The following is a 16,390-nucleotide window of genomic DNA, read 5'->3' as shown; positions in this document are numbered from 1 at the left end:
CTGGTATTTCTATAAAATCCTCTTAAGAGGTGGTATAGTGATTCAAATTTTATTTCTGGTAGCCAATGGGAACAAGTCCCTTCCTATGACCCCTGGCTCTCAGGAGCAGCCCTAAAATAACAAACCAACACTGTGCACTGATGGATGTCCCGTAGGCTGAGCTTAAGTGTTCTGCTCTTGGGGACTGTGTTGTCTTCATTCGAGATGATTTTTACCATCTCTGCCCACCATGATAGGATCTTGGTACTCCCATTAAAAAACATTTGAATTTTTAGACGTTTTTTGATAACTCAGAGAACTATTTTTAATTTGTGAGAAAAACTCTCTGAAATTGGAATGATCGTTGATATTCATGGTGGGAAAGTAAATTCTCATGACCCTGAGCCAAAACGAGCAGTCAGATTCTAACTGTGCCACGCAGGTGTCCCAAAAGACAAGTCTTTTGGGGGATAGTATTTAGAGGTTTTTATTAAAGTTGTAAAACTTTATATTTGCTCTGACCATTAACTTTGTGATAGAGGGAGGTGGCAAATGCTATCATAGGGCTGAATTCATAACCCCAAGATCAAGAGTGGCATGTTCTATGGACTGAGCCAGGCAGACGGGCTACACAGTTGCTACAATCTTGACATTAAATGGACAACTTTGAAGCAGTTTATTTTCTAACAACCTAAACCAATAGATGCCCTGTTTATTTATCCTACAACGAATAACTATAAGGTTTATAAATGATACCACATTATTGGCATTATGGATTTCTTAGAGTGTTGTCCCAATTTTAGAAATCCTTTTTTTCTGAGTCTCAGTCTGATTTATTTTTATTTTTATAACTATTTTTATAAAAGTTTTTATTTATTTAAATAATCTTTACACTCAACATGGGGCTCAAACTCATGACCCCGAGATCAAAAGGTGCATGCTTCTCCGACTGAGCCAGCCGGGTACCCCAGATTTATGTTTCTGTGTGAAGACCACAGCCTTTTGCCTCACTCCTTTTCCATTTTTCTTGCCATTCATTCATACGTGCATCCTCCAACTACTGACCATGTGCCATGCTCTGACGGAAATATTTGAGCTAAAACTTGAAGAATAATTTGGGTTCTTTCTAAGCTTGACCCCTGCCCCCATGGATCTTACATCTTGGTCAGGGGGATAGAAAGTAAACAAAATATGTCAATAAATATACAATAATTACAATTTGTAGTATTTGTTATGAGCAGAGACTCTTGTTGCAGTGACATTTGAGCTGAGACCTGAAGGATGAGCAAAGTCCTTTAAAGAGGAATTCTCGTGCAAAGTCTGATAGGGAAGTGCTTTGCAGGTGCGAGAAACAGAAAGTTGACCAGCATGGTGGGAGGGTGTAGGATGAGGATGGCAAGGCAGGCTCAAGCCGCATCACGCAGACCTTGGTATGCTGAGGAAAGAAGTTTGGAATGTGTTCTAGGAGCCATAAAGCCTTGAAGGGCTTAAGCAGGGGAGGGTCAGGTGAATGTGGATGGGTGTTCTGGGTGAAGGGACAGTCACAAAGAGACAAAGATACAGAGATATGAAAAAGTGTGGTAAGATTGTTAAAATTCAGGAAAGAGCCCCACATTGAGAATCTTGTAGGCAAATAAATATGATGACGAAAGCAGTTTTCTGCACCAGAACAGTGTCATTCGTCAAAAATGAAAAACCTCTTAAATCCAAAGCCTTGGAGCATTGCACTATGCCAATGAAGTCAAACCGTACTTTTGAAATTGGTGTATCATGCTCAGAGGACAGATTAAATGAACCAAGAGACCAATTTTGATCCGTTGGTTATCTTTCAAAAGAGAATAGTATCACTTTCTTCCTTTTCTCTGGCCACAGGCAATCAGAAGTTATTAGTGATCCTTCTACTTCTTATTGCTCCACCCTGAAGGGTGCAGAAGATAATTTACGGTGAAGGTGTCTGTTTCTATGTGTCAAAATTGCATTACCAAGATGGAATTTTATCTTTCTAGGATACTTAAATGTTCAGAGAGAAATCCATTACATTTTTCTAAAAACCTCTCATTTAATTATGAGATCAATTTCAGCTTTGCGCTTGCTGTTAATTCATCTCGCTGACGTGGATGGACACCTGTTCCGCATCTTCCCAAAGGGAGATTTCTAGTGGGTTTTTCATTGACTGCCTTTTTACTTATAGCCCATCTTCCTAATTCCTCTTTGCCTTTCTGTCTTGGCCTGTAACTGACTCATTCACACATGTTCTCAGGTCTTTCAGCATACCAACCTCCCTGTATTTCTCCAAGAGCAATTTTGGAATGTTTACACAGAGACTTAGTTTATAGTTTGGCTCTTTTTTCTTTCTTTTTCTTTTTTTTTTTTTTTCTGTTAACATAATGCTATGGAATGAAATCTTTGCTTCCCTTCAGCCTTGACAGGTCTTGGCAGTAACTGCTACTGACTTCGTTGTGTTTTCCATTTGGGGCAAAAGCATTCACTTTTCTTTTCATACACAGCCTTGCCTCATACATTCCTCCTGACAGGATGGTATACCTCTTCTCATGCTTCCTTTTGCCCAGCAGACCTTCTATTCTTCCTGAAGCAGACCTCATGCTAGTCTCAAGCATATTCTTTACTTTCTCCCCTCTGTGCCTTTCCTCATGCTGTTCCACTAGCAGGGATGCCTTCCTATTCATTTCTGGGAGCCAACATTTGCTTCCTGCCTCTTTCACCAAGACTTTTCTAATAAGGCATTTTCCCCCAAACCATGCAATGACCTGTTCAGATTTCCTGAAGACCACAACTAGAAGCCAAGAAATCATTTGATAGTTAAGCGGTGATTAGAGTGGGGAAAATGTGATGGGAGGGGTCTGACATTGTTGGACTCAGTGTGGACAAGCCTGATAGACTCTCAGCAGTTAGTAACCAGGTCAGCCTGCTGAGAGGAAAACATTCACTTCATTCTACCAGTTATCCTCACTGGAGGAATGAAGGAGGAACAGCAAAAACAGGATATGTCAAAGTAAGTATCAAACAGACTATTCTTTTCCTCTTAAGGTCTCAGAATATAGTTGATGGTTGAAAGTAAAAATTACATTTTCTGATGGGGTTTCAACAGGGATATAAAAGATAAGATGATTACAATATAAAGAGAGAGAGTGAGAGGACCTGTATGTTGGTAGATTTCTACATTCCACTTGAAGTGGTAAAATATTGATTGTAAGTGGGCTGTACAGAGGAAAGCATGCAGATAGTACCTCTAGAGAAACCAACAACAACGAAAGCTATTCAAAGAGCTAAAATCACCATACCTAAGGTAAAATGGAATACTAAAATGTGCTCAGAAGCCTGAAATAAGGGAGAAAATGGAAAACAGTAACAGAAGGAATCCACAGAAAAGAAGTAATAAAATGGTAGGCTTAAATCCAAACACGTAAGGAATTTTGTTAGATGTAAATGGAATGAACCCTCTAAATATCTTTCTGGGATTATTTTTCTTCTGCCTGAACAACTTTTTCAACCTTTTTTTTTTTTTTTTTTTTTTTTAGAGTGTGTGCATGCATGCACGTGCGCATGCACACATGAGTGTGTGTGTGAAGGGGATGGAGAGGCAGGGGCAGAGGGAGAGAGAGAGTCCCAGGCAGGCTCCACACCCTGCAGCAACAGACACAGGTTCCATCTCACAACCCTGAGATCGTGACCTGGATAGAAATCAAGAGTCAGATGTTAAATCAACTGAGCCACTCAGGCGCTCCTGTGAAGAACTTTCTTTAAAAATTATTTTAGAGCTGGTCTACTGGCAATGAATTCTCTTCATTTCCCTTCATCTGAAAATGTTTCACCTTTATTCGTGAAGGATACCTATGTGGGTATACATTCTGAGTCACCAGTCCTTCAACACTTATAAAATGTCATGCCACTTTCTTCTAATTGCCATAGCTCTGATGAAAAACCTGCAGTCATTTGAATAATTGTGTGGCTAAAGAAAATTGCATCATTTTGCTCTGGCTACTTTTAAGATTTCTTTCTTTGCAGTTTTTAGTAAGTTGATTATAATGTCTGAGTCTAGATTTCTTTGGCTTTATCCTGTTTGGAGTTAGCTAAATTTCTTAAATGCTTATGTTTTAGCAAATTTAGGAAGTTTTCAGTCATTATATCTTTAAGTACTTTTTCAGCATCACACTGCCCTCCTTCTGGGACTCTGATGACATGAATGTTGGACTTTTTGTTATTAACCCATGGATAGATCCTTAAAGCTCTGTTCATTTTTCCAAACATATTTTTTCTCTGATGTTCAGATTGGAAATTTTCTATTGACATATCTTCATGTCTGTTGATTCTTTTTCTGGTATTTCTATACTTTTGATCCCATTCAATGACATTTCTTATTTGGTCACTGTCTTTTCCTATGCTGACATTTCCATTTGATTTCTTTGCTGAAATTTTCTATTTTTCCCATTTAAGAGTGTTTGCTGAAATATTTATATAATAGCTCTTTTAAAGTTTTCATCAGATAATTCCAACATCTGTGTCACTATGGTGTTGATGTCTATTCATTGTCTTTTCCCATGCAAATTTTTTCCTGGTTCCTTGTATCCCGAGTAGTTTTGGATTATATCCTATCTTGGACATATTGAATATTATGTCAAATTCTAGTTCTAAATGGTTGTTTAAACCCAATAAATAATGTTGAATTTTTTAAAGATTTATTTACTTATTTTGGAGAGAGAGAGAGTGAGAACATTTGCACTTGTGTAGAGAGGCAGAGGGAGAGGGAGAAGGAGAGAAGCAGACTCATTGCTGAGTGTGGAGCTGACATGGGGCTCAAATGCCATGACTCATGAGATCATGAACTGAGCCAAAATCCAGAGTCAGATGCTTAACCAACTGAGCCACCTAGACATGCCAATAATTGTTGTTGTTGTTGTTGTTGTTGTTGTTGTTGTTGTTGTTTTAAACAAACAATTGATCTGGCTAGGTTAAGGCTGCAGGTTTCAACCCACCTTAGTTGGGCTGTGCTGCCAAGATCAGCTCAGCTCTTCCAAACTTATAGCACAGTTCATATCTGTCCCACATATGAGTTGTCTCATGGTCACTTTGGGATCTGGGTGGTGGTGTATCTATTAGTTCAATTCTCAAGTCTTCAGTACATTGATTAAGATAAGATCCATACATGCATAGCTCAGTGGTGAGCCCAGGCATACATAAAAATTCTGTCTTAGTCTACTCAGGCTGCTATAGTAAGAATACCACAGACTGATAGACTGGATGGCTTATACAACAAACATTATTTTTCAAAGTTTATTTATCACAGTTCTGAAGCCTGAGAAGTCCAAGACCAAGGCACCAACTGTTTGGTATCTCATAAAGAGCAACTTCCTGGTTCCTAAATAGCCATCTTCTCACTGTGTATCCTAATATGGAAGGGGTGAGGGAGATACCTGGGGTCTCTTTTATAAGGGCATTCATCCCATTCATGTGGGTTCCAGCCTCATGAGTTCATCACTTCTCAAAGCCCCCACCTCCTGATGCCATCATAATGGGGGTTATATTATATATTATATTATATTTCAGCATGTGAATTTTGAGGAGACACAAGCATCTTGTCCATGGCACAATCTCTTAGAATCTTTTATGTTGTGATCTGACTGTTTTGGTTGTTGGGCTACTAAACTGAGGTTTCTGTAACTTCTCTCTTCTGCACACTACTGTTACTGTGATTGCATTCAGGTTAAGCACCTTTGAAAAGGATGGAGAGGGATCCCTGGGTGGCACAGCGGTTTGGCGCCTGCCTTTGGCCCAGGGCGTGATCCTGGAGACCCGGGATCAAATCCCACATCAGGCTCCCGGTGCATGGAGCCTGCTTCTCCCTCTGCCTGTGTCTCTGCCTCTCTCTCTCTCTCTGTGACTATCATAAATAAATAAAAATTAAAAAAAAAAAAGAAAAGGATGGAGAGAGGAAACATGCAATGGGGTCTGTCCCATCCTCTTTGAGGCCACAACTCCACCAGGGAAAGGTTTTTCTTCTTTAGATCTCTATGTCATCACCACAGGAGTGTTTAGGAGGTAGAGCACAAGAGAACAGAGAGAAGAAAAAGTCCTAGGGATTTCTGCACTTGCTTTGAAAATTAGGAGTTCCCTTCTACCTCCATGAGAGACTAGAGGGCTTCTCCTGAAACTCTCCCTTTTGGGGCCCCAGGGCCATTTCCAAGTGTGAAGCTGCACTGCATTCAGGTCATGGAATACTGGATCAGTTTGGTGGTCCTTTGAACTCTGATCTGCCCAATCCATCTGCTACTGCTTCGTTTTCAGAGTCCTTAAAGAGGTGTTGTATGCATCCTGTCCATGGTCTATAATTAAGAGATAGAGTGAACATTTTATCCACCACCATGGTTTGACTTTTTGCTTTGCAGATATTTTATTGTACTTCTCATAACTGCATTCTACAGCAAACTACCTAGATCTATGGGAATATGTCCATTTTTCATTAATATATTTTATCTGAGAAAGGATTCTTTTGTTTCTCTCTGTCTATATTATGTAGGCCAAATACAACTGTGATTCATATATTAAATATGCATTTATTTAATTTACTCCTGGGATAAACAGAGACATAAAACTTATTACACCTCCAGGCAGTCTTGACATATGCATTGAACTTTGCTGAGGAGCTTTGTTCCCTTTTTATTTGAACAATCTTTGGGTATATAATTATGAGGTTGGTGACTAGTGTGCATAGTTAAAAAAAAAAAAAAAGTTTTCAGATAGGTGAATTTCTCCTGCATTTAAAGAAAAAGATTTTCCCCTCAAAGTAATTTCACAGAGATCCTGGTAGAAATGGCATTCTTTCTTGGGTCATTTAAAATTCTTGTTGTAAAATAAGTTTTTATTTTTTCCTTCCTTGGACATGTTAGATCAAATATACTAGCAAGTACAATGTCAATGTTTATAATAAAACACCACACTCTAAGATAATTGTTCTGTATGACCAGCATACTATTTTAATACTTCTAATGAGGTTGTTGAAATATTGAAAAACATGACTTCCTAGCAGTAACTCTCCTTCATGTTAAAATGTAGATATGTGTGTTTGGGAGTGGGGAGGTGGTTACATGAGTTTCTTTTCTTAGTAGTCTTTGTTTTTCTATATTTTCTAAGTTATTTATGATTTTAAAGGAAGAGTCTCTTTCATCAGATTTTTAAAAATGCTTTTAAAAGTGAAGGGATGGGACACCCGGGTGGCTCAGTGCTTGGGTATCTGACTTCAGCACAGGGCATGATCCCGGAGTCCTGGGATCGAGTCCCACATTGGGCTCCCTGCATGGAACCTGCTTCTCCCTCTGCCTGTGTCTCTGTCTCTTTCTGTGTGTCTCTCATGAATAAACAAATAAAATCTCTAAATAAATAAATAAATAAATAAATAAATAAATAAATAAATAAAAAGAGATTTGCGGTGCCTGGGTAGCTCAGTTGGTCAAGCCTCCAACTCTTGATTTGCCCTCAGGTCATGATCTCAGAATTGTGGGATTGACCCCCATGTCAGGCTCCACACTCAGCATGAAGTTGGCTTGTCCCTCTCCCTCTGCTCCTCCCACCACTCGTGCAAGCTCTCTTTATCACCCTCTCTCCCTTAAATTAATTAATTAATTAATTAATTAATTAATAAAATCTTAAAAAAAATAAAAGTGAAGAGATTTGTAATTGAAATTTGGAAAACTGAGGTTAGATCCTGCTCAGGCTTGCATAATCATGATTCAATGGCTTCCCGCCTTTTGGGTCTCAGCTACTCATCTGAATGTGGTTATAAGGATCTCTGTTCTACCTCCTTCCAAAGACTTTTGGTGAGAATCAGCCTAAGGAGGTAAAGTAAAAGCACCTCACTATTCATAAAAGTCATGAGGCTCATGCTGATACTGAGATTATAATGATAAAAAAGAAGGCAAAAAAAAGGGAGTTTCATCATTACAATAGACATTGACCCATTTTGTCATGCGGCTGAAAACTGATTATTTTAAATTATGGTATGAAGCTTCTCTTCCTTCTAGAAAGTTTTGTGTAGTATTCCCTGAAGGTGAGAGGAGATAAGCTGGCAACCAGTACATGTATTTGGGTGGCCCACCCAGAGTTAGCCCCTATAGTATTTATTTATTTATTTTATTTTATTTTTTATTTTTATTTTATTTTTTAAAGATTTATTTATTCATGAGAGACACAGAGGGAGAGAGAGAGAGAGAGAGAGAGAGAGGCAGAAGGAGAAGCAGGCTCCATGCAGGGAGCCCGACCTGGGACTGGATCCTGGGGCTCCAGGATCACGCCCTGGGCTGAAGGCGGCATTAAACCGCTGAGTCACCCAGGGATCCCTATAGTATTTTTTTTTTATATGTGAAACTCACTTCTGTAGCCAAAGGGTTAAAAGAAAGACTAGGAGACAAGGATGAGGCAGTGGTTCTTTGTCATTCTTCATTCCTTGAGCTGAGAAAACAGTTCCCTTTAAATAAGCAGCCATGGTTCTTTGGTTACTATACCTGGACTGGGCTACTCATTGGCAGAGCCTGCCTCATCCTGGTGGGCTTGAAGTTTGGACCCTGCTGTCAATGGATGACGTCAAAATGTCTTTACATGAAACTCCTCTTTAGTTTTTTCAAAAGAATTACTAAGTTTTCATAGGGTACTAGCCCTTCATTGACTATCACATTATTGATAATGACTCTGTAGGTTTTTATCTTAATTAAGAAGCCACTTATATTTATTGGTTGAATGTATAGAATTGGGGGCTCTATTAAAAAACTAGGATGTAATATAGAAAGCATTTCTGATAGTGACTGCTCAGCAAAGCAGCTTTCAAGCTGTTCTTAGTTGCATGTATAGATGCATCCAGGAAAACTGTGACCATGCTTCCTCTTACATGAATCAACAGAAAATGATGATTTTGCTTATTCTGGATTTTTAGAGTGAAGAAATTATCCTAACTTCACAGTATGATTTATCAGTCTTACCACAAATATATAAAGCTAAGTCTTGTACTAACTTAATTTACATATCTTTAACCCTTTGAAAACATGTTACTTTATTTTTTTAAATATTTTATTTATTTATTCGTGAAAGACACAGGTAGAGAGAGAGGCAGAGATACAACACAGGCAGAGGAAGAAGCAGGCTCCATCCAGGGAGCCGGACTTGGGACTCGATCCTGAGTTTCTAGGACCACAACCTGGGCTGAAGGAGGCACTAAACCGCTGAGCCATCCGGGCTGCCCTGATTTATTTATTTTTAAAAAGATTTATTGGGATCCCTGGGTGGCGCAGCGGTTTGGCGCCTGCCTTTGGCCTAGGGCGCGATCCTGGAGACCTAGGATCGATTCCCACGTCAGGCTCCCGGTGCATGGAGCCTGCTTCTCTCTGCCTGTGTCTCTGCCTCTCTTTCTCTCTCTGTGACTATCATAAATAAATAAAAATTTATAAAAAAAAAAAGATTTATTTATTTATTTGAGAGAGAGAGAGAGAGAGAGAGAGCTATGTGAGGGGCAGAGGGAGGAGAGAGAGAATCCATAAGCAGTGGGGACACTGAGCTCAGAGCCTGATGTGGGGCTCCATCCCAGGACTTGAGATTATGACCTGAGCAGAAACTAAGAGTTGGCCACTCAAACCACTGAGCCATTCTGGCACCCCCAAAACACGTTACTTTAAAAATTCTTCTATTCTAAAAGAACCTACTTGTTTTCATTTGCTTAGGCTGCTGTGACAAAATACAATAGACTAGGTGACTTTACCAACAGAAATTAATTTTCCTACAATTCTTTTTTTTTTTAAGATTTTATTCATTTATTCATGAGAGACACAGAGAGAGAGAGAGTGAGAGGCAGAGACACAGGCAGAGGGAGAAGCAGGCTCCATGCAAGGAGCCAGATGCAGGACTTGATCCCGGGACCCCAGGATTACGCCCTGGGCCAAAGGCAGGCGCTACACTGCTGAGCCACCCAGGGATCCCCCATATGTTAAATCTTAATGTCCAATGTATTTGGATGCTATTTGGAGGCAGGGCCTTTGGCAGAATGGAAACAGAGCTCTTATAAAAGAGACTCCAGAGATCTTCCTTCCCCCTTCCACCATGTGAGGATATGAAGAAAAGCCAGCCCTGTATGAACTAGGAAGTGGGCTCTCACCAGATACCAAATCTGTTGGTACCTTGATCTTAGACTTCCCAGCCTCTAGAACTGTAAGAAACAAATGTTCATTGTTTATAAGCTACCTGGGCTATGGTATTTCTGTGGTAGCAGCCCAAATGGACTAAGGCTGCTCATATGGACTTTCCTTGGGTCTACCTGTCAGAGAGGAATCAAGCTGTCTGGTCTCTCTTCTCCTAAGGACACTAATCCCATCAGACCAGGGTTCCTCTCTCACCACCTTATTACCTCCCAAAGGCCCTCCCTCCAGATACCTATCACATTGAGGGCCCAGCATATAAAATTTGGGAAGACACAACTATTCGGTCCATGACACCATATGTAATTATTGAAATGTATTTCTTAGAATCCACCATTTCTAACCGAATGGACATTTCTTTCCTTGCAGATACTATGCTCCCCTTTCCTGTATGTGTCATAACTGATACATTACCACAATTTAAATAAGAAACTGGGATGCCTGTGTGGCTCCATGGTTGAGCATCTGCCTTTGGCTCAGGTCAGGATCCTGGGATCAAGTCCTGCATGAAGCTCCCCGCAGGGAGCCTGCTAGTTCCTTTGCCTATGTCTCAGCCTCTTACTCTCTCTGTGTGTCTCTCATGAATAATTAAATAAAATCTTAAAAAAAAATAAATTAGAAACTGAAACGAAATTGAGATTTTTCTAAAGTAAAACCATGTAGATATTAATAGTCACATGTGCTGCTATGAAAATGAACTCGGGAGGAAAATAATTGGTTTTGTATAATAAAAAGAGTCTAGGATACTTTCAGATTACCTGAAATAGTTAAATAAATAAGTGCTTACCTGAAGTTTCCTCTTTATGTATAACTGAATAATCGGAAGATGATTTTGGTTATTTATTTAGTTTTTAAAGATTTTATCTATTCATGAGAGACACAGAGAGAGAAGCAGAGACATAGGCAGAGGGAGAAGTGGGCTCTTTGCAGAGAGCCCAATGTGGGTCCCTCCCCAGACCTGGATCACACCCTAAGTCGAAGGCAGACACCCAACCACTGAGCCACCCAGGCGCCCTGGAAAGATGATTTTTAATCTGGAGAGACATTATTAGGCAGTTTTTGATCTGTTTTTCCCCTAAATTGGTTCCCTTCTATTCCAAAATGTTAAGTAATATGTATCTCCTTATCCTGTGCCTTAGCGAAAATCCTCCAGTAAAAGAATACAAAAGGCTAAATATGTGTTTACTTACTTATCTCTTTTGGTGTAATTATGGTTTTTCTCAGTAGCTTCTTGCCTATAAGTAATGCTCTTTCATTTTGTTTATATGAAAGAACCGAGTTTCCAGTAGGGGATGAAAGGAAGTTATTTCTAAATGCTGAAAATGTTTTTGTTTTTGTTTTCTTGGTGGTAGTGAGAGGGTGAGGCTGTTTCTTTAACTTTTAAGTCTAGATTTGAACCCATTTGGTAGCTGATAGAGAAAAGTAAACTTTAAGTAAGAAGTCATTGGTATCTAGCTGTTGAATATACAGAATTGAAAGCTCTATGAAAAAATTGGGATTTCAGGCTACTTGGGTGGCTTAATCGCTTAAGCATCTGCCTATGACTCAGGTCATGATCTCAGGCTCCTGATACCGAGCCTTGCATTGGGCTCGCTGCTCAATGCAGAGTCTGCTTCTCCCTCTCCCTCTGCCCCTGCTCCTGTGCACACACTCTCTCTTTTCTCTCTCTCTATCGCTTTCTCTCACATGCTCTAATAAATAAATAAGAATCTTAAAAAAATAACATTGTCATAAAAAAAAAACACCCTGGGATTTGGTATGTGAAAGCATTTCTGATAGCAAATACCCAATAAAACACATTTCAAGTTGTTCTTATTCACATCGACAACCTTCTCTTAAAATTTCCCTTAAAACATTTTCTTTTGAATTGACATCTTCCGTGAATATTAGCTAAGAGTATAGTTAAAAGGACAGGGAAATCATGCTCCTTTGTTTAAAAAATGGAGATATATTTTGCTTACCATGAAATGCACCATTTTAAGTGCACACTTCAGTGGTTTCTAGTATATTTACAAGCTTGTGCAAACATCACCACAATCTAATTCAAGAACATTCTCATCATCCTAACAAGAAAATAACACCCTTTAGCAATCACTTCGCATTCCCCCCCTTCTCCCAGCTCCAGCAACCCCTAATCTACCCTCTGACTCTATTGATTTGCTTCTTCTGGACAGTTCATATAAATGGAATTGTACATTATGTGGCCTTTTTGACTTCTTTCACTTAGCATTATGTATTCAAGGTTCATCTATGTTACCTCTTGTAATCCTCTTAACACCTCATGGAACAATAGCAATCAGTTTTATCATGGAGAAAATGGAAACATGTTAACTTGCTCTTCTTGGGCACATAAAATCACATACTCACTCAACGAATATATATGAGACATCTACACATGCCAGAAATACTCTACAAAGTGGAGTTATGGTCTCATCAGTCTTCTCACAGGGAGCCTGCTTCTCCCTCTGCCTATGTTTCTGCCTCTCTCTGTGTGTCTCTCAAGAATAAATAAGTTTTGTAAAAAGCGGGGTTATGGCATTTAGGGATGGTGGTGGTATCACATAAATCGATAGACATCTAATGTAACATTAAATAGTGATAAGTACAATGAAAAAATAAAGCAAAATGAATGAATAGTAAGTGCCAGAGGTATTATTTTATTTATTATTATTATTTAGGTAAAGCCAGGGAAGGGCTCTCTGAGCAGGTAACATTTGACTTAAATGGAGGGAGGGAGGAAGTCACACAGACGGAACAGCAAATGCAAAGGCTCAGAGACAAGAGTGTTTGGGGTGTTGGAGGAACAAGGAACCCAGTGTGACTGGAGGCAATGAGAGGAGGAAGCAGAGGAGAGAGATAGGAGGATGGAGTTGACCTCAGTTAGGCACAGGGGCAGCACCTCATCCGTCATAAGGGGACCCAAGGTGGAGTATCGGAGTGCAAACAATGCCAGCTGGAAGATGGAAGATCTGGTGGTGGGAAGATGAGGCAGTTCTCTCCTGAATGTTTTTGTTACTGCAGTGTAACAAAAGGAAAAGTTAAAACTGACAGTGAGGAGGGGAGAGTAGTGTCAAAAAGCTGAGAAAGAGATGGGAATGAATGGACTAAGAATATTTAGTGGTCATTTGGCAGCACTGAGGGATCATTGGAAGTTTATAATGTTTTTCTCCAGGAACATAAATCATCCAAGTATCAGTGCAAAGTACACGGGAAAGTTAGTTGTAACGAGGGTTGACGTTTTGCCAAGTGAGCAGGATGATGGAAGAGAGGACAAGAGAGATGAGGAAGTATGCAGGGGAGTGGTTATACAGGGACCATGCATTCTAACCTGGGAGAAGGGACAGAAGAGGAGCGATTGACTGGAGGGATGGTGAGATTAAAATACTGTTGGAGCCTGGGCGCTGGAGGGAGTGAGCTAGAAATAAGAAGTGGTGTCTGGAGAGTTTGCAGGTATTGGTTATGACAAAGTCTAATGTATGACTCAGACTGGGTGGCTGAAGTGGATAGAGGACAAGATTATTAGAGAAGTTTAAAAAAAAAAAGCAACAGGCCAGGGTATTGGATCCTTTTTGTAAATAATGAAATCACCAATAGTGATGACGAAAAATGGCAGAGATAGTGAGACAGATGCTAGAATGAATGAAGGAGAAGTTGGCAGATGGTGACAAAAAGCAGAGGTGGCAGGTGGTATAGTTCAATGTTGTGTATGTTAAGAGACTTGTGGATTTTCAGGAAGAAGGAGGAATAACTACCTGGAATTAGCAAAGATGAACAAGAGCTCACTCACCATGATCAGAAGTTTTAGGGTATATGACTGACCACGATTAGGATTTGAACTAGTTCTGACTTCAAATAATTCCTATTATACCACTTCAGATTTGGATTTGAATTACAGTTCTTAGAGCTAGATGTCAATATTCTTTTGCTATCACTGCAATATAAACCATTTGGCTACCCTCAAAGTTACGTTGCTTTAAATAGTTGCCAAGATCCATTTTGAAAGTTAGATCCCTATTAAAAAAAAAAAAGTCCATATAGTGCAACTGGTTAGTAGATTGAAGAAAATGAATCCTCTAGCCTGTAGTTTCCCATAGTCTGGATTTTATAATTGTATCCCCATGGTGTTAACGTGCTCCTGTGTTCTCTGCAATTCCTAAAAATTGGTAATCAGATCTTGAGGCTGATCAAACTCAGGTTCATTTCTGGTAAGAATACCACATAGGTGGTGTTGTGTACTCGACCAGAGGCCATGTAATGTCAGGCTGCCTCTCTCTCTTTGTGATGTGAGTAGCCACTTGTGATTTTTGTTGAGCTCCATTATTAGATCCAGTATTTCATCAGAATGAAAAATGTTGGCATTGCACCAATTCTTTTTGTTAGATTAACAGCTTTTTTTTTTAAGATTTTATTTATTCATCCATGAGAGACACATAGAGAGAGAGGCAGAGACACAGGCACGGGAGAAGCAGGCTCCATGCAGGGAGCCTGACGTGGAACTCAATCCTGGGACTCTAGGATCACGCCCTGGGCCAAAGGCATGTGCTAAATTGCTGAGCCATCCAAGCATCCCAGATTAACAGCTTTTTTTCTTTTTCTTTTCTTTTCTTTTTTTTTTTAAAAAGCTATTTCTGTCCATCAACTAGGAGTTACACTGAGATACAAATGATTTAGGAGGGACAGGCTATATCATCAGTTCACTTCAAAAAGAGGCTTATCTGAAGAGCGTCTGTGGTTTTAAGGATGCACATATTTTGCCTTTAAAGTATTTAATTGTAGTTTGTCCTACTTTTAAAATTAGACCACCTTTACAGAATTCAGTTGCACATTGTGGCCTAATATTTGCAGTTAAAGGGAAATATACTACAGGATTTTGTTCTAACACTTGAAGAGGACTGCACAGAAAAGCATTCAAATATTCAACAAGCAGCTTTCCAATGTTCTACCACATTCACACAAGCTCATAAAATATTAAACTCTTCTGAAAGGTGACCAACTAAATAATTTATGAAAACAAAGGTTCAAGTCAGTGCAAGTACTATTATAACACATGTATATTCTAATTTGCAGGGAAGTGTCCAAGGGCTTGGACTCCAGTGGTTTTGGAATCAGACAGATGAGGTCTGAATTCCTCTTCACTTATTATGGCGACTTTGAGAAAGTTACTCCACATATCCTAAATATACAGTAAGAAAGTCTGAAATAGTCAATATTCTAAGACGTTAGAAAATACACATGTATTTGGCAAAAGCCTCCTTTTTATTCCTTTTGGTTAAAGGTAGGGGGCAAGGTAAGGAACATGACTAATTGTCAGATATTGTTAATTACAGAAAAAAAAAACCTAACAGTAAAAAATGCTGTATGGAGGACATGCCATCTTTGATTCTCAGGGCAGTGGCAGTGGTCAGTTTTGGGCTCAAACACTTTTTTTACTCAATATTGATGGAGCAGCATGGCAGAGACCAGGCAGGTCTACACGGGAAGATCCCTAGAAGGCAGTTTAGAGAGAGAGAACTGGGCAAATGCCAGAGTTAAACTTGTCTTTGGTTCCACTAAGACTATAATGGAAGACTGAACAGCAGTGAGACAGAAATGCACTCTAAATTACTTAGAAAATAACCATAACATACCTAGACATTTGCCTTGTATTACTGTTAAACTTAGTCCTCTGTTTCAACCTGCCCTGCTTCCCACCCCTTCTCCCAGACTGAGTCAGTACTACCCCATCCCAAGTTTGGCTCCCTGCCTTACTGGAGCCCTATTATCCCATAGTTGTTTCATCTTTTGTGACGGCCGACATAGTTAATTCACAGGGCATCAAAATGATTTCCAAGTCAGTGGGAAACAAGTACAAACAGTGAAAAATGTATCCCCACCCCTTCATTTTCATAGGAATCTCTTGATTAGAAATATATGAAAATTGGGATAACTGAAGGAATGGGGCAAAACTGTTAACACACACAAAATTTTTTTACAAAGTATAACTTATGTCCATATCTTGTCCCTATCTTAATTATAATATGTATAATGTAATTTCTGTGGGTACTGTCTTTGTAGAGTTGTTTTCATAAACTTTTTATCGAAGTATAATACACATACAGTGAAGTGGGATTTGCATTTTTAAGCTCATTATTTAGTGACATACACCTTGACTGCTTTATTAATTTCTGTTATGACCCTTTAAAACACTTCTTAAAAACCCGTGAATTTGGGGACGGCTG

This window comes from Canis aureus, chromosome 8, assembly GCF_053574225.1.
Source record: "Canis aureus isolate CA01 chromosome 8, VMU_Caureus_v.1.0, whole genome shotgun sequence".
In the NCBI taxonomy this organism is placed as follows: domain Eukaryota; kingdom Metazoa; phylum Chordata; class Mammalia; order Carnivora; family Canidae; genus Canis; species Canis aureus.
This window is presented reverse-complemented; position numbering follows the sequence as displayed.